General features: G+C 36.5%; 1 protein-coding gene across 2 annotated transcripts in view; it reads right to left on the minus strand.

Annotated features, from left to right (window-relative positions):
* Window positions 1-20,000, minus strand: part of NPAS3 (neuronal PAS domain protein 3) — a 608,602-nt gene that overhangs the window by 102,583 nt on the left and 486,019 nt on the right. The window lies entirely within an intron of this gene.

The following is a 20,000-nucleotide window of genomic DNA, read 5'->3' on the forward strand; positions in this document are numbered from 1 at the left end:
TTATCTAAAGCTATGCCACAGAATTTAAGAATATATGCACATAAGTAATTTTTCATCAATGAAGTTCAATAGCTCAATAATCACCAGAGAATGCTAGGTATACGGAAGGTCAGGCAGGCTTTGGACTGGCAAACTGTTTGTTTTCTTTTGCTGGTGTCAGCTTATTCTGTCTCAATCTAATAAAACAGAGAATATGCATCTCTTTAAACATTTAATTATTTTGTATTTGCAAGTCTACAGAGACCACAATCCACGGGGAAATGAGAGTTAAGCACAAGCACATATAAATCCCCACAAAAAGGATGAGGGGGAATTCTAAACAAGCTGAAAGGCTGAGTAATTCTTAAGCAACAGAGACAGAGTATTTAAGGTTTCAGGTATTCAATTTTTAAGCTAGAGACTATTGCTTTTGCAGATTCTCCTAAATCCTAATGTTATTTACTGCTGGCACAGATGGTCATGCTTTTGGAATCTGAGCATTTCTAACAAAACAGGTTATGTCTGGCCAAATAGAAGGCACGGGGATAGGAGAAGCAAATACCGCTTTTGAACTGGAGGTGAATTTTATCATTCTGCAAAGGTGTGCAACGAGGAGACTGCAGGTTAAAGACATTTTCTTCTATATAATGTACTTAGAGACTTTTTAAAGTGTTGTTCCTTTCAGTTCACTGTGGTTAATGTTTCTGGTTTCTCCTTTCTCTTATTACATCTTGCTTTCACACCTTTTGGCTGGCAAACAGATACCCACAGTGATATCCACAGGCAGGGAGCAAGCTGCAAGGCTGCATCTCAATGGCAAATCCCTGCCAATTATGTTAAAACTAATTACAAATCTCTTTCCTGTAAAATCATAACCCTAGCTGAAAATAATCCACACTCCAAATAGAACATGGGTTACAATTTAAGATAGACTTTTCCCCAAGGTTAAATTTAATGTCTTGATTGCACATATTCCCAGAAAATAAACGGTTCAATTGCAGAGAGCAGTTTTAGTTTGGTTCATCTAAATTCTAAAAGTGAAGTTCACGCACCTTTACTAAAATCATCAGCGAAAATGAAAGAGTTCAGTTTTAGTACTAAATCATACTCCACACAGTATTGCACTTCCAGGAGCTACATCATTCTACAGTAACTATTTCATTCATCTGGTATTGTTACACAGTGTAAATCAGGATTCATAAATGATCAGTTTGTATCCTTTGGGAGGGAGGGATTACATGTAAATAATCCCTTTAATGTACGCATCGCCTCTAAGCATTTCACACAGCAATAAATTGGTAAACTGAATTTGAGCAATTAAGAAATTAAATGAAAGTAATAAAATGTGTATTTTAATATTTCTTGATGGTTATTTGGGGATTAGTGAATATGAAAACAGCCACTCTCCTGTATAAAGCTAAACTGCAGCACTTTGATAAACTCTGTCTGTCAGCTCTTCGCTACCGTATTTCAATCACAACTCCTCTTTTGAAATACTTCAGCATATCTTTCATTCTACGGTTGCATTATTAACTACATTAAACTATGAAGTCCAAGTACCCATTTCAAACACAAGTACTCACACATCCCATAGCGAATGGTGACAAGATAAACTACCTCAGAATATGCTATGTATAAAATTATTAACCATAAATGTTTGAGGCAGCAAAGGCAACATGACACCCAGGACGCCCCTTTCCACACCGACCTTGCTCATGCTTGCCCAGAAATCAGTCGTGGTTCAAGAGCAGCCACAGCAGAATTGAAATGAGAAAGCAGAAGTGCAGGAATAAACTGCTCTAATAGCAGAAATACAAAAATGTATGGGCTTTGTAGGGCAGGACATTTACCAGACACAGACCTTGGCTATCTTTACTTGTCTTCAGGAAACAAGCAAGAGACCCCGATCTGAGGAGCTCATGGTGAAGCAAAGTAAGGGAAATTTCAGCACACTCCCTGTGACAAGGTCTTAATAAGGAGCAATGGCAAGGTTCATCATCACTGTTACCAAACCCATGGAAACAGAATTCTAGTTGCTCAAATTGGAATTTTGAATACATTCTATTAAGGTATTTTACACAAATCAAAAACAAGAGGATTTTTTGAGTAACGTTATTGTTATTAGTTCATTCATTACTGTTACAAGACATTATAAATAAACCTGTATGGTTTCAGAGTGTGGACTTGTTAATGACACTAGGGTTGTAAGCATGAAAGATAAAACAAAAATGCAATTATATTTTCCTTTTCTCCATACAGGATTACAAAAAGAACTATGATCTAATTTGTTCTTACTGCCAATCTTGAGCTGAACTCAAGATCATCCAAAATGATGCTATGACCTAGCTATACTGTGGACTAGTATGGCAGTAACAACAGAAAACCCTGAGAAAATTGTTGCAACCTTGGGTGACAAAAATAGAGAGGAGCCATGAACAACTCAATACTCAGAAGTGGCAGTTTAATAGTGTGCTTCATTTCAGTCCGTAGCCTAAAAAATACAGACTCTAGAAGGAAATATCAGACTTTGAGAAGACCCTATATAATTGCACAGGTTGAGTCTTGTCATTAGCCAATTTAGCCTTTGTCAGATTTACAGCTCTGGGTGTAACAATATCTTTGTCACGAGGCGCAGACTTATGAGATTTTTTTTCACCCTTCAAATGAATTTACTTTGTACTCATTGGAAGTCAATTCAGTAGCACTCACTGAGTTTTAGGCTTCTTTTTGCTGCAGAGAAAGAGCAGACTTTTCAGGGTTTTACAACTCAACGATACACTTAGCACGTGCTTAACATTACACCTGGGGTAAAGTTTCCTCCAGGTAAATGGGATGCAAATGAATGTTTGGTTGTTTTGCTTAATATGGATGATTTCTGCACCTCTGAACTGTTCTGTTGCCAGCTGCCACTTACAAAGAAAAGTCAATTTTATAGGATATGGACTGGATCATTTTAAACTAATCCCTGCAGACAGCAAACAGTTCATTGGGAGGAGGAAAAATTGCCCGATAATGTCACCTCTGTGAGTTGCTTGAATGGGTGGAAGAAAGTGGGAGAAAAGCCCAAGGTACTCTAACTGACAGTGTGGCCATTCAGCTTATATTTTATTTCTATAATCATTTATAAAAACATAGCAAAATGAACAGCACTGAGCAGCTTGTGTTCCTGTCATAATGTATAACCTCTCAGTACTTCATGTACAATAATACCTCCATGAAAATCAAGCTGTATTACTTCTCCTTCTTTGGACAACACTTTGCATGGCTAAGAGCAGCAAGTGACAACATGTTCTCCAGTAACTGAGATTGATTATTGGTGCTTCAGCACGTCCATAATCATGATGCATGCAGCATGGAGAGATCAAATTATTTTCATACACTGCCCTGATTGGTAGAAAAAACCTTTTTTTCTAAGGGAACTGAATATGTATAGGATGCATGCAACATGCTCTACAGGCATGGTATTGTGCTAGCTGTCAAAAGGTCTCCAGCTCGACTCCTGCCTTGCGTGGCACTGAGCAAGATGAGTCACGCATGCCGACTGCATTTGCTGCTCCTCAGTCACAGTGGTCACCGCTACAACCTAAATTTACCAGTGATTACCACTCTGTAGTATCTGAGATACATTGTTTTACTATTAAGGATAGTGTGAATCTGAAAGAAGCATGAGAATTGAGTGTGGCATGCGGCAGAAAATATGGCCATGGTAGGTCTGGATTTTATTTCAGTAACATTGGTTTTACAGCTGGTTAACTTGAGAGAATTGCTGCAGATTGCTACTAATGAAGTGACTGTGGAGTGAGGACCTCTCTATCTGCTTACAGCAACAGGAGACTGCAGATTTTTTAGCAGAAAAACTGGTTAGCATTTTTTTTTCTTTTCTTTTACAGCATAGTAGACAATACTTTTATTTCTTCTTTGGTTTTGCTTTGTTTGTTTTTGTTTTTCATGATGTTTCCAAAAATCTCAGAGGACTTAATATTTTAAAGAAGTCACTGTTATGCCATAAAATGCTGGAAGTTATAAAAATATCTGAGATATTAGCAATTCATATTTGGTAACTTCACAGTTTTGTGAATAATGTTACTATTTTGAAGCTCAGGTAACAATTCTAAATCAGAATCATCACATCCTGCTGGGGAAATGGAAACAAGGATTAATTTAGCTTTTCAAACAGATACGTCAATAGCCTTTGGAATTCTCCCTGTCCCAAGCAACACTTTCTAACTGTGGTATTATTGCAACAACAAAAGTTAGTGCTACAGTAAATCTCACACGATTAAACAGATAAACAGTACTTTGAGGTTGTAGAACAGTGCAGTGTACACTCCTTAATGATTAAGGAGTGATTAATTAAATACTTTTTAAGGTGAAATATGGAGACAAATAGCTCAGCAACAGAAAAATCTGTAATATATCTATGCCATACTGAATTTCTCTGTATTAAGATTAATACACCAAATTGTGGATAGTTGAATAAGCATTTATATTATCCATTTTCTGGTTATTTTCTGTTTCTCTGGATACTAAGCTCCACATAACCCAACAAGGAAGATTAGAGATGAAGTATGGAAGACAGTATGACAGTTGCCACACTGTACTACAATTTCTAAAATAATAAACCAACAAGAGAGTAAAATACAATGTGATGAGGTATCACAATTAGAACAGGTTCTCCTCTGAACTAATCGGTATCATAGCTTCCTCTCCATAACTTTTACAGATCACAGGATTCTGCTGAATATTGAGCTGCTTTGGCAGAAACACTATGTTCTTTTCCTATCTATCTTACTTTAAATTTTAGTTCATGTATCTCCAGGTCAAACACAGAAATTGAAAACTCTTCTGAATAAAGTTTTGTGTACAATAGTAGAAAAAAGAGAACGAAAAACTTCAACAATTAATAGGACAGAATAAAAAGTCTTTCAATTACTGTACACACATAGATATATACAGCAGTATGTAATTTATCATAGGTTTACAAAAAACCTCCATGAAATTTCAGCAATTGACATCAGTAGAAGCACTTCAATTTAGTCCAATGTGGGAATAGAGAAAGACATTCAAATTTACCTTTCAGAAAACATTGTAAGAAAAGTCTTTTCAGTGTCTCCCTAAAGGCCAAGGTCAACTTTTCAAAAGCAACCTTTGATTCTGGATGCTCAGCCTGAGACAGCTCTTTCGAAAATTTTGCCATGGGTATAAAATCCTTAACACCTCTTTGTTAGGCAGTCATCAACTAGAGATTTTTCCTGTTGGAATAGGGTGGGAGCTTGTAGCCTTCTGCAGTCAACATAAAGTGTCACCTAGTCTACCAGGAGCAAGTACACGCAAGGCAGACTAGCACTGGATATTAACCAGACATCTTTGGACACCTGCTTTTGCTCAGCTCATCCCCCATTTTCTCTCATGCCTTTGTGTTTATTTTATCTTATCTTCATTTTGTACAGAGATAGCCCATGGTAGTTCTTTGCAACTTTATATAACCTGAGAATGAAGGAATTAAAGTTCGTTGTACAAGACCCTGTGACCCTGAGTCACATTGGAAGATATGCCCTTCCAATCTTGCAGTCTAAACCCTGAGTGAGACTACGGTTGTGTGGGAAAAGGCCTCTAAATTTAGATGCTCTTACAGCTTCTGTCTTCAGGGGTGTACCAGGATGGATTCGGACAGGTACATATTATAGAAGAAAATTGGGGTACTGGTTTAAAAGCTCAAATTTCACAGCTTCCTCCAACTACTTTCTAAAACACATTTGCATTTTACAAAATTGAGTAACAGAAAAAAAGATTCTTCTGTTCCTTTGGGAAAGTGGAGAGATTTCTCATTCACTTTTCCTTAATCACTGTGGAAAATATTCCCAGAACTCCTATCAGCTTTTTTGTTTAAATGATTATTCTTGTATTTCAAGCCAACCCATTCTCTTCCTCAAGTAATTCATGTCTTCTCTACTTCCCATCTCTCTTCAGTTTTCTTTTGTGCTAGTCTGAAAAATTCCATCCTTTTTTCTTGCTATGCAGAATTGGAGGTCACTCCAAGTTTGAACACCACAAAACACTTGCATGGGTGCAGAAAGAGAAAAATATTGCTGCATTCAAATGCAACAGCTGAAAAGTGAGAGGGAAATGTAACTGCCAAGATGTTTAGCTTCAGTTTTATGAAAGATGAGGAAGATACTGCCTACAAATAAATTCCTTCCTCTTAAAAGTGATTAGCCATATTGATCACTTAGGTATTAGAATAATACTTTCTACAGTCAGATTATTACAGGGTTCACAAACGTGTTGGTAGAACAGGACACACTGACTGTTCTGGATGTTACAGCTACTCCTGTGCTCTTCCTTCTATGATAAATTAGCCATCTACCCACAGCTCTAGACCTTAAATGTTGTGTACTGCATTAATATGTTGGGGCATGTCTCTCTCATCCTTTCAATTGGTTTACATTGGTCTTGGCTCTGAAACATTCCCTTCTGTGAGCACTCATACATCTATATGACTAACAGAATGAAGATGGATGATTCAGCACATTGGTGCATCCTCTGGGCACTCTGTATCCTGCCACATTCAGTGCAAGCCTCACATTTCATATGCCACTTGTAATCACACTATTAATGTTAAATTGTGAAAATCAACATAAAGATTTACTGACCCTGGATTTGGCACTTCACTTCGTCAAGGCATGCTGATATTATATGACTTTTCAAACTTGATACCTCACTTACTTTGGTTTTACCCTATCAGGGAGTCTTTTCCAAACAACCTGGAGCATCCTTTTCCCAACATAACTCTTGTCCCGAGCTTACACTCACAATGTTTGGAAATCACTTGTTGGCTTCTGCTGTAGAATAAATTTCCTTCCTCCTTCACAAAAATCCTTTATTCTTGAAGAAAGAGTAAATCTCGCTTAGTACTCTATTTGGTTTTCAGTAGCAAAATGAATGACCTTGTTTCAAGTACATTTACAGTAAAAAATACAGCATTTACAGTATTTGAGTAAAGTGACTTCAGTTGTTTTATTTATGAATATCTATTTCTGCATAAAGATACCATTTCTGCGTTACTCTTTTGGTGAATGAGCACTAATATTGGCTCTTAGATGAGCCCCAGCAGGCACTGCATAAAATACCACTGAGGGTGTAAGAAAGACCTTGTCATACTATTTAGCAACACAGTGCCAACACGGATGAGAATGGAATATTTCTTTCCAAGGGTTAGTTCTTACTGACATCAATGTCTACAGGAGTTTCATCATCAGAAATCAGCAGGCTTTTGATCAGGCTTTTTAGCAGTAAGCTTTGGTGTTTTAAAGTCACTGTAAGCACTGAGAAAAAAAAATCCTCCAAAACTTGTTGACATGTAAGTGTTGTGACTCCTACTCCTTTCTTTTTGACCATTTTGAGTACTTTGTTGCATTTCTTTAAATACTAAAAATATTGCAGGTTTGGTTGTTGTTTTTTTTTTTGTTTTTTTTTTTTTTTTTTTTTTTTTTTTTTTTTTTATTCTTTATTAGATATTAAGTCCTAGTGTTTCTCTAAAGAACAAGAACAGCTAGAGAGCAGCAATATGTTGGATGCCCCAACACTGCACCTGAAAGAAGCATTCCTAAGACCGATCTAATGTTTGGCTCCTGTGGAAAGAGATGCTAATAAGTACTACATGGGCTGTTTTCCCTGTATTGTTCATATCTGCCCACTAGAAACAGAGTGGAAGTCACTGATCACACCTAAGCTAGCCCTTGACCTCCACTGGCTACATCCACAACCACACCCGTCCATTTCTCTTAAGCACAAAGAAGCAAGAAAGACCTGCAGGGATTTTCATTTGATCAGTTTTACACATTCTAAGAAAAAGGCTGCACTTAGCACTTTTTCCTTCCCTACAGAGCCATCCAAATTGAACAAGACCAAGGTTAGCCATGGAGCTAAATCAAGTTACTTTTATTTGGGGGAAAAATGCTTAAGGGATAAAGTAGCCAAAAATCCCAAACAGCAAATACATAATTCAAGTAGATATACAAAAATTCCAAGTTACATAGATGGCTTTGACTTTAATGGAACAGAATTCAGAGAGCCTTGCATATTCAAAGAATTTGTTAGGCTAATTGGACTAAGTAGGGCTATTGTATTCAAATGTGGCATCTTTTAGGCATTCAGAAATAACTCAAACATTGCCTTGGATAGCTTGTTTGTTTGTTTTAAGAAAGGATATGTTTCCTGGGGCATATTTTATTTTATTTTATTTATTTTATTTTACTTTATTTTATTTTACTTTATTATCAGGTAATGCTCTGTCAAAATGCCCTGGGAACAAAATGCCTAAACAGAAATGAAATAGATGGGCCTCAGTTTTGTCTTTTGATTACTGACACTGGCTTGAACTGTCTCATGTGTTTACAACATATTTATGTATGTAATGATACAGGTTAAGAACTATCCAAGAGTATGTATATCTACTTCTGTTGCAGTGTTTGAGCTCTGAAGCCAATTTAGCCTGATCATCAATGTAAATAGAGAAACAAACAAACCTGTTCGGAATAACTTTTATCAAATACTCTACAGATTGTGATACATTGGTTTGGGTTGGATAAGAAAAAAGTAGATCCATCTGCTGTGCCATCAATTAAAGAAAGGAGATCTGCAAATGTGATGCAGTTGATTGCTTCCTATTAAATACTCAACTTTTAGATATTCACTCAGTGACCTAGGAGCATGTATATTCTCCCAACTCTGACATTTCTGCTTGGCAGCCATGTTATTTTATTAGCATAGGGTCAGAAAACTGGATGTGTTGCTTTGAATTTCACCCATTATCCATTGTATTTATTATGAGTGCAGTATCTCACAGAACCTCTTAAGAGTACTGACTTGACCTAGTGAGAGAAAAGAAAGGAAAGCAAAAAACAACACAGCATTAGTGAATATCTGCAGAAAGTCTTGGGGTGCTGGAAATTTCCCAGTCCACACAGAGTTGATACGAGACCCATCACTGGTGATCACAATGCTGCACACACTTCATCTTGTTCACTAGCTCATTTTCTAATTTTTATTAGCAAATATATGATGAGTCTTAGTAGCTTACCACACCCTTTCACTTGAAAAATCTACAGAAAAATCAAAATTAGTACTAAAAAAAAGATGAAAACTTATCAAATGTAAAATTAGATTAAGAGTCAATCAAAATCCAACTGTGAATTTATCATTTCAATGAATTTCAATGAATGGTTTAAAATCTGTTTGAAATCTATTTGAAAAGGAATATGTAATAATACAGACATATCTCTTTTTCAAAGCTAGCATTGTCAGATGTATTGTGTGCATTATAATTCATGAGCGGGGTAGATGACTATTTGAGAAGTATTAAAATGAGCTGACTTTTCAATACAAGTGTCTTGACAATAAGTTTTTCTATTCTCAGCAATTCAGAAATGTAGACAATTGTGCTAGAAAAATAATATGTATTGTAATATTCATTGTACAGTAGTAGTATAGTAAGTGGCAATTCTGGACATTACAAGAGACACAAGGATTATTTTCTGTGATTGCACCGAGAATACTTGGATTTCTTGTGAAGCTTTTGCATTGGAAATGAGATTCATCAGTCTGAACAGGGCAGGGTTAGAGCCCTTAGCAACATGCTTATTTTGTAGAAGGTCACTCAATAATAACTTCCTCTGCCCTCCAAGCTTATTAAGACTGACTGGCATATATTAATGAAAACACCTGATTCTCCAACCATAAAACCCAGACAAAGACTTTATTTTAATATTAAGGAAGGAACCCTTAATTAGCAGGGTTTCAAAAATGTCAGCTTCTTCTATTAGCTGTTCTGGTCCATCAAAGCCATAATCCCTACTGTCAAATTTCATCACATGATAGACAGTTTGCTGGCTTTTTTTTTTTTTTAACTGATCATACCGACTGAAGCTTTTTATTTTGCCATCACATTTAACAAGTTTGCATGCATTTCGTTGTTGCATTGCTGATTTTACTCCTTTCAAAGTCTGCCTGTGTCAGCTAAAAGAAGAAAAAATCTGAGGAAACATAAAATATTACATATTGATACAGACATATAATTAAAGAGTTTTGGGGAGAGTTCTCATTCATAATATTGATTCTTTTCTAGGGCATGCAAATGTGCTTCTGCGAAAACATGAATAAAAACCATCGTTCACAGATGAATTTCCATTTCAGGCATGTTAAGAGAAAAAAAAGAACAAATGCTTGAAACATTCTGAAGACCTTTGAAGATGCACATTCTTTAGGATTAGACCACAATATACCTGCATGCTACATGAAATTTCTTCAAACCGACATTGCTTGTACTGCCCTTCAAATGAGAGAGAGCCTGCACCAAATTTTACTGGAATAAACATATGGCTTTTAAAAGGAGTTATATTCTAACTTCATTCAGAATTTCCTTGTTTATTAAACATTCACATTCATAGAAAACCCAATCTATTTCTTTCACTTAAAAAAAGCAATAGAAGGTTACTACCCTGTCACAGACTTCCAAACCTTCCCATCTAAACTGTCTTTAACATTGTCTATGGATTTGATAAAATTGTATTCCCCAAACCAGCACATAGGGATTTAGCTCATCTATGTAGGCTTTCTCTTTAATAAGAAAAAGAAAAATATGTAGACTTTGTAAGAAGACAACGCAGAAAGGCAAAGTAAACTCCCATTTTCTTTTCAAGCTTAATTTTTCTTTGAATCTTTCCTTTAAAAATTTTAGATTTCTTTATTAATAATTTATGCAACACTGCACATATTATAAATGAAATGAAAATGAAATGTAAAATGAAAAAGTCTTGGTGTTGAAGATATAACCGAATCCAGGTAAGAAGAAATTCCCAGTATTCTGGAAAAAGAAAGAATTTCTGGAGTGGAAGAGTATGGGTAAAATTTGCATTTTACAGGAGAGAAGCAGTCTGAAAATAAGAGCAAGATATGCTAGAGCTAAAGAATGAGACATACAGGCTTCTGCCAAGAACTGGAGGCAGCTCCAGAAAGCCAGAAGCAGGAAAGGATGCAATCTGAGAGATTACTGTGAGAACATAAAAGAGGTGAAGCACAGTTGTCAGAAAAATAAAAATTTGGGGATCCTCATAGGTTGATAAGAAAAGAACGTAACAGTCGCATTTCGCTCAGACTGAAAAGTGAGACTGAGGTTGGATCAGAAGGGGAAGATTAAAGCAATGAAGGTCATAGATAGCACCATGATTGAGAAATGGATACAGATGAAAGGACAAATTTTGGATGGTTTCAGATCTAAAATGCAATGGATTTAGGGAGAGCTGACTTGTACAGCTGATATTATAGAAGGCATGGTGATGAAACCACAATGCTGAATCTGGATAATGGGATGAGAGTGAATTTTAAATTGTGACAGAGAAAGAAGAATGGATAAAAAATACTTTATATATGCACTTCTGCAGTATTCAGCACTACTGAAGAGCAGACATGAGGGAGAAGGTTCTGCAGTCTCAGAGACACATACTGATTGCAAAGAGTCCTCAGTTCTAAAGTCAAAAGACACCTTTAGAGCTTGGTGATATTTTTTGCATCTGAAATTTATGAAGTGTCTGCCTGTTACATCACCTAATACTTGTTAGGAAATAGTAGGCCAAAAGTTCACTTCTGCCTAGACTGAGATATAGGCAAGAAATGCAGAAGGAGGTGATTTAAATACAACTGCAAGGCTCAGTGAGAAGGGAAACATTCAGAGAAGCAGTAGGAAAAAATCTGAGACTCAAAATTATAGCGGCCTAAGGAAATCTTTGGAAGAGATGAGAGGGAAGTGGTGAAAATGAAGCTGAACTCAGAGAAACATCAGCAGAAGAAAGGGAAATTAAGAGCTAATAAAGGAGATATAGAGTGAGTAATCATGGATATGACTACAGAGAATCAGAACTGTAAAAAACAAGGAAGGAAATGGAGTTTCTGGAGGAGAATGATAAATGTAATACACACAATAAATAAAATAAAACAAGAACAGCAAAAGATATAGGTGTCTGTTAGTCAACTCACTGTCTATACCTTGGCTACATAACTCAGTCAATATTTAGTGAAAATAAATATCCTTGCGACCCCTGGAAAAATAATTTCAGTTCTTCACACAGTGGTATTCTTCCCACTGCTAATAACTGCATAAACCTAAACATGTTAATCCAGAATCGTTGTACCACTGTCTTTCTGGAGATAAACCAAAATCAAACACAATCTGATTGTACACATCTGAACTAACTGATGAAACATTATAAAGGGTTGTATTTATTCTATCTGCTTAACTTTACTTTGCTGCTTCCTGAGTGCCTATGTCTACTGCAAATGACGAATACATTTCTTAGCTGAACTTACAGCCAGCTGCTCCATCCTTTTTCATGGCTTTAAGTGACTGTTAATGTTTACTCATACGATTTTTCTCTCATTTAATTAATTCAGAAATGAAACCCACTATTTAGAATGGTAGAGTTCCTTGCCTTTTCAGTGATGCATCCAGGGAGTAGAGCAACAGTGAATGGCAACAAGACAATAAGGGCAACACATGAAGTTCAGTCCTCTCTCCAGCATCACTCACAGTATCTACTAACTAAGAAATAGCAAAACAGTAATCAAAGAAAGCAATATTAGTTTTAAACTCAGAGCAATCTTTATTTTGTGAGTTATATGTCAGCTAACCTTAGTTTTGAAAACTAAGTTTGTCCTCTAATTACATCTAACTAAAGTTGTTTTGTATGATTTGAACATCCATGACGCTGCCACTGTTGGGACTTCACTGTAGGGTAAAATGCATAAAACATGGTCCCTTCCTCAAGCATTTGTAACAAGTAAACACATGTCCTTTAGGATTTCCCCTTTCTCTTATTCATTATTTCATATTCTTATATATAAAATAATTCCTTTGTTTTCATTTTTCTTCATCTCCCACAGCTAATGCATTCCAGTGTCTCTCTTACACAGCAAATCACAGTCAGAGCCTTTTCAATACTTCTTTGAACAGTCCTGCTGTTCTGACAGCACATAAGCTCTGTCGGGGTCCAGCATCTATCTTGTACTGCTCCCACTCTGAGCATGGGTTTGATTCCATAGGTATCATCATATAGGAACATAAAAGAAAAGAAGGAGGAAAGAAGAGCATTTCTCCAATCTATTAACAGGCTAGAATTTTAGCTGAGTAATTAGGTCCAGACTGGAAGTCTGGGCTGGTAACTTTCTGACTATGAATTCCTGTGTTCACTTGCACATCTTAGATAAATCCACAATGATTCATATTCCCTTTACATCAAATGGCTAGGCTAATATTTTCTTACCCCATGTGCACTTCCAAGGATTAATTAAGCAATGGTAAGAACATAAGAACCAAACATAAGAACCTGAGAAATGCACTACTGCACCAGGCCAGTAGCTCACCTAACCCAGCGTTCACTTTCCAGCAGTGGCATCAGAAGTTACTGTTACGCAAAGTATGTGAGAGTGCCCATGTTCAGCGCTAGTTGCGTTAGGCATGTCACAGAATACATCATTGCCTGTTCCCTTTAGTGTTTGTTTATGGGTCTGTTGTCTATGGACCTGCCTAATCCATGTTTTGCACAAATGGATACTTATCAATCACAGAAAAATATTTTATTTTATCTGTTTTCAACTGGTCTCATCATAGAGGCAGTAGATGCCCAATGGAAACATTTAAGGCCAGGCTGGACGAGGCTCTGAGAAACGTGATGTGATTGAAGTTGTCCCTGCTCACTGCAGGGGGGTTGGACTACATGACCTTTGAAGGTCCCTTCCAACCCAACCATTCTATGTTTCTATGATTCTATAGATTCAAGGAGTGTTTCCTAATTCTAGTACTGCAGGATTTTGTGAATAAAAGGCCTGCCTCAAACCACAACCCTTTTCATTTTGTAATAATGCCCCATTAGTCTTTTTTCCAAATCAAAAAGTCTCAGCCTTTTTGTCCACTTGTAATGAAGCTGTTCAAACATCTTGCTCATTGTAGTTACCCTTCTCTGTACTGTAACTCCACAATATTCCTGCTTGGATGCAGGTAGCAGAACTGCTCATAGTCCTCAAGACATGAGAACACCAAGGTTTTCTGAAATGGCAGAATGATGCTCTCTGCCTTAACCTCAATATCTGTTCTCGTGGTGATCAACATTTTCGCTGCTTCTGATGATTTTGGAGAACTATCCATAGTGGCTCCAAGACCTTTTTCCTGAGATGTAACTACTGCTCTAGTCGAACATGTTAATAGTGCTTGTTGCATGGTCAGCATCCTCAGAGCTATCCATAGAGCTGCCTCTGATCCAAACAGCAGAAATAACAACAGAATGGGATTACAAATGTTATAATTTGGGTATGACAGTCTTAAACCTCACATGTTCTGTAGCCATGCTTTTAATGTCTGCTTGGAAAACTGTATGGCATTGCCTTGCTGCTGGAATCCAGATGGTGTATCACAACTTACTACCATGGGAACTTGTATGTTTGATGGGCTTTTCCTAAGGCTCTATTCAGCATAATGTTAGCATTTTATTGTAAGTTGTTGTAAATCATATTGGGTGTATAATACATGTTTTATAACAGATGCAGCTAAAATGGTGTATTTATGGAATAATGGTCCCTGGATTCTGCGAGGGACAGTGATGCCCAGTTGAGGAACAGGAGGAAGAAAAAAGTAAAAGAGCAGAAGCATAGCATAAGGATGCAGGCAAATAAATATAACTGAATTTTTCAGTTGCTACAAAATAGGGTGAGAAATTCTGGCTTGCCTTCTTTAAAGCAATATACTTTTGTGGGTTAGAATGGCCAGTTTTTCACTAACAGGCAAGAAAATTCAAAACTCTTCAGTTGGAAAAGAGTATTATAATCACTGACTGAAAGTCTGCCTGCTGGCAAGGTAAGCTATTATTTTTGTATGTAGTGTGCACAATTAATACTAGTGTATTTGGACAAATTTGTGCTGCAAATAAAGCTGTGGCCTTCCCTTGCCAAAAGGAGTGTAATATCAAGCCATCAGGACTTGAATCTTGTGAAAGGCTGGAAAATGAATATGCCAGAGATAAAAGGAAAAATATACTGCTTTAAAGAAATGGTAAATCACTGAATTTAAGAGATAGGGAATTAGGTTCAATGATAGTTCAGTATGATGTTTTGTTCCTTGCTTTTTTTTATTACTGTAGGAAAGAACTAAAAGACGCTAAATGAGATATTGATGTAAATATCTATTTAGCTTTTTACAGTCCAAAAATTGTCCACAAACCATATTTTCCTATGTGTAAAGTCTCACCTCAAAGTGTAATACAATTCCTACATTTCACACTTTATAGGAGCTTCGATGTACAGATTGCATTGACTGTAGCACATGGTATGTAGCCCAAAATATTAAATACATCGCTAAGGATATACAAATCTTCAACTTCCTTTTTGAAAGTTGGTTTATATTTTCACACTTCTCTGCAGAAGGCTCTTCACTAAATTGTAAAACTCTCCTCTAAGAACTCACTTTTCAAAAGAAAGTAGAAACCTGGTGTCAGAAGCTGTACAACACATGTGCAGCCCTATCTATGATTTAATTCTCTTTCCTACACATAAGGCTCTCTTAATGGACCTTTTTGAGTACTTGAAAGAATACAGACACTCATACACAGAGTCTGCTTTGGAGATGAGTTTGTGCATGAAAGAATCTTCATCTGCATTGTTATCAATTAAATTGCCATCAGTACTGCAGGCACCTCTGGCAGGGTTCCAGGCTCCAGAGAGGCTGGATTGACTCACAGTCCTAGAAATAAGGGTCAAACTGACTCTCACCTTTGCAGTACTGATAGAAGCCCTATATAAATCTCTTGATATATAAACATTTATTTATCAACAGTTGGCTAGTCAACATGACTAGCATGGTGTGGTCTGCACATATTTCATAAAGCAGATGGTTTACGTTTTCCGAACTCAAGGCAAAAGCCAGCACTACGTGACACTCACTGTTTAACTGGATTTTTTGACTAGTGATATGCCATAATTGTCAGAGTTTCTGCAAAACGAACAGGTCAACTCCTAACTGTTTTAGGAACTGTTCTTACATTTTTTATACACATCTGAAGAAAAAATGTACTTCTGAAATGAACTGCACAGCAGCTCGCTACACTGACATTTTGTGATCTATCCCAAAATCAAGAGTATGTTGTTAGCATTATGCTATCTATGCCAGCTTCATAAAACTATTACAGTTTCACTTGTTCTTTGTGTCTGTAATGGTTCCCCATCATCCTCATAAGTGGGCAGCCATTTCGTTTTTCTTTGTATAGACAGAGCTGTGAAGGAGAATTAGATTTCAACAATTATGTAACAGAGATTAATTGATTGATTAGATTATTAATTAAAGTTTCCATTAAATTCTCTTTTTAAAAAGCACAGGATTGTGGATCCCCAGGGGTTTTTCTAACCCTTGAAATCATAAACAAGAGAATGCATAACTAAACATTATATCTTATCTTGTGAAGAATAATTAAGCTGGTGGATACATTGCTATGAAGGAAAATACTTTTCCTTCCAAAATATTCTTTTTTTAATTTTTCTTTTTTTCTACAAACCTTAGGAAAGAGAAAGAAATTTTTGGGCTCTGCCCACTGCAATAAAGGAACCAACACCAAAAATAATGGTTTAAAGGCATGCATATATGTTTGTATGCCTGTTTTTGTGCATGCATGAATCTCTGGTGTTTGTATGCTATTCATTTTTAAGAAAACAAAAATATATGAAAACATGACTTAGTTTGTTTTTTAGACCTGAACTGATGTGGTCTACCTAGAACTTTCAGCCACATCATGTTTCAGAGATCTGTGGAAAAATAAAACCAGCAAGTGGCCTTTTAGGTAACCCATAATTAAAAGCAATTTTGAGCTGTCTTTTCAGGGAAGCTACCCAGGGGAAGTATCTGCTACCTGTTTGACCTTCACGATTGTGAGTCCTTGGCAGTGTCAGCGACCCTCTGAACTGAATTCAAAACTAATCTCTACCAGAAAAAGAGAAACAGAATTCATGCAAATCATATTAATTCCAACATTTCCCCAGTGAGCTGGGTATAAACTACAGCCTAATTAAATATTTTTTAACGATGTGAGTAATTTTTGCCAAGGGGCGGATTCAGGGGAAAATTTAATATGAGATCACAAAAGCTGTTCCCAGCGTTGATTCTGTAAATTAATGACTATCTGCCTTATGATAAAAACATGCTGCCAAGAATGAAAATGAAGTCAGTAAAGCTTGCTCTATTTGTCTAACAACCAAATATACAGAATGCAAAACTTTAAAGGATATGGAAAATTTCCATTGTCTGTATGATGTATTCCTGATAAAGATGCATGGCACTGACAGCATAAAGCTGCTCTATATTATACAAGACTATCAAGTCTTATTCGTTACTGCTAATATAGCGTTAGCTAGGGTTTTGAACTTTAGTGAGATAGTGCCAAGCACCAACATCAGAAGAGGTATTAATTTATGTGTGGGTAGGATAATGTGTTGTGACCATTTCCCAAACTGTCTCTCCCTAAGACTCACTGAATGCTGCACAGTTTCTCAGAGTTGCTCACAACTATCCATCCATCTTCCCTATCACTTAAAAAGACCTTATCACAGTAGTATCTTAAGTGCTTGTCAGAAAGAAAATCTCATTAAACCTGTGTTATTAGTGCTTTCAAATAATAAATGCACAAACATTAAAACTATGATCAAGAAAAACTGTATAAAGAGACAGGAATTATTGATGCATCAATCTGGCCAGCTTTTTCTCATGATTTGGAAATTAAACAGTAAGCCTTATGTGACTGAGAGGCTGCTTTATAAAGCGTAGTATTAGATTAGATATTGAAGATATTCAAATGCAAAATCCTCTGTTTAACCACTAAAAGACTCCTTGCTCTTTGTTCTTATGCTCACCTTTCTTGTAACAAGACAGACAGTTAACACCAAGGAGTTACAAACGGTTGCCAGATGACAGGTTACTGGGGCTTTGGTAGCACCGTGGTCAAGAGGCCAGCCCACTGGAAGGACTCTGCAGCCCTATTTATTTAAATTTCTGCCAGTGCTGGCCACTGAGACTGAATTTACAGCTTTTCAATTAGAAGGTCATTCTGTGCTAACTAGCATGCCATTGCCTCATTATAATCATGAAATTAGTGAGAAAGGACTAGCATGAATAATATGAAGGAGCCAATTCGAAAGGTGAAGAAGTGCTATTTTCACGTTTCATCGGAGATGGGAATAAAGCTTGCTGTTTAGAAACAAATATTTTGTTTATCGTACATGAGTCTCTTAGGAAAGAAATACTTTACAATTTTTCTCTACTTTAGAACAAATAAATCAGTAATTTTCTGTAAACTAAACTTGACAGATGAAAGGACAGTTTACCACTGCTGGACAGTGTAACTTAGGGCACAGCTTTATATGATGTGAAATGTTTGTGTGAAATTTTAAGTTTCAAAGCACTGCAATAGGACTTTTACATGTTTTAGTTTGAGCTTAGTCTTATTACCTCTTTTTGTAAACATGGTTACATTATTTAACATTTTAAAAATAAAAACAATAATGCAGAGAATCAGTTAATATCAAATATATCTTAGAATGTTATTTAATTTGCTATTTAAAAACTGAGAATGTAATTGAGACTTCAGTATGCCTGTGAACATGCTGCAAATTATGAGTCCTTGCTGCACAGAAATGTAAACTACACAGAGGATGAGGGCTGTTGTAATTCTCCTCAAAACACAGGCAGAAAGTACTCAATCTATCATATATAGGCCACAGAATATAGTCTTTCAAGCAGCCGTCGAGCTCCACAGCATGCATAAATAGAAAACTAAAATAAAACATAAAAATGTGATACACATCATGATTACAAAATGTTCAAACCCCACAATTTAAAATATATTCTATTTAATGAAAACCTGTCCTAGTTTCAGTCTGAAAAGCACAGAATCACTGAATGTTAGGGATTGGAAGGGACCTCAAAAGATCATCTAGTCCAATCCCCCTGCCAGAGCAGGAACACCTAGATGAAGTTACACAGGAATGTGTCCAGGCGGGTTTTGAATGTCTCCAGAGAGGGAGACTCCACAACCCCTCTGGGCAGCCTGTTCCAGTGTTCCGTTACCCTCACTGAGAAGAAGCTCAAAATGGGGTAGAAAGCATGGGGTAGAAAGCATGACACAGTTTTTGGGGGACCGGAAACTTATTCACAGCTTCTCACAAAAGAAAGTTGGAGCAGAACGTGAAATTCAAGCTCCCAAGGCTCCAGCATCAAACCTCCTTTTCTGGAGAAATCAGCTGCAGAAGGTAAACAAAAAGGAAGTCTAATAATTTATTTTTTGTATATACGGAAGAGGAACTTATGAAAACCTTCCAACTGTAATAGCACGTGAAATGAGAGTTGATGATGTAAAATACAGACGAAAAGGAAGAAATCTCATGGTGTCTATCTACAGTTTTTATATTAAGCAGCTCTAGCTGAGAGATCCTATGATAAAAGCATTCCAATATTTACTGCTCTGTGCATCACAAATCCCCAAATATATGATTAAGTAGACGAGAATTTGATAAAAACAATAAAAATGTTCAAAAGACTAGTGTAAGTTAGGTGTCTACATACCTTTGAGAATTACTCAATTTTAAAGCCCTGTGTAACTAAAGATACACAACAGATAATTTCAGTTGTGCAGTTCAATTTGGGGATGGGAAAATATGGAGGTATAATTTCAAAAAGGCAAGCTAAATCAGGCCTAAGTCCTTTAGGAATACTAACTCTAGAACAAACACTTTGGGAAATAACAGAAAATAACGTATGAAGAGTAAGGGAAGAAAATGAAGTTGGGTACAGTGAGCATGAAAAATTGAACAACTGTCCTTGAAGTCTTATTTCTTGATTCCCATAAAACCTAGGAATTCTGAGTTTATGTAAATCGACCTTTTGTATCTTTAATTTTTGGATTCTTATCGTCATTTACAGAAGTACTCATGGCTAT

This window comes from Streptopelia decaocto (assembly GCF_964273445.1).
Source record: "Streptopelia decaocto genome assembly, chromosome: 7".
NCBI classification, from domain to species: Eukaryota; Metazoa; Chordata; class Aves; order Columbiformes; family Columbidae; genus Streptopelia; species Streptopelia decaocto.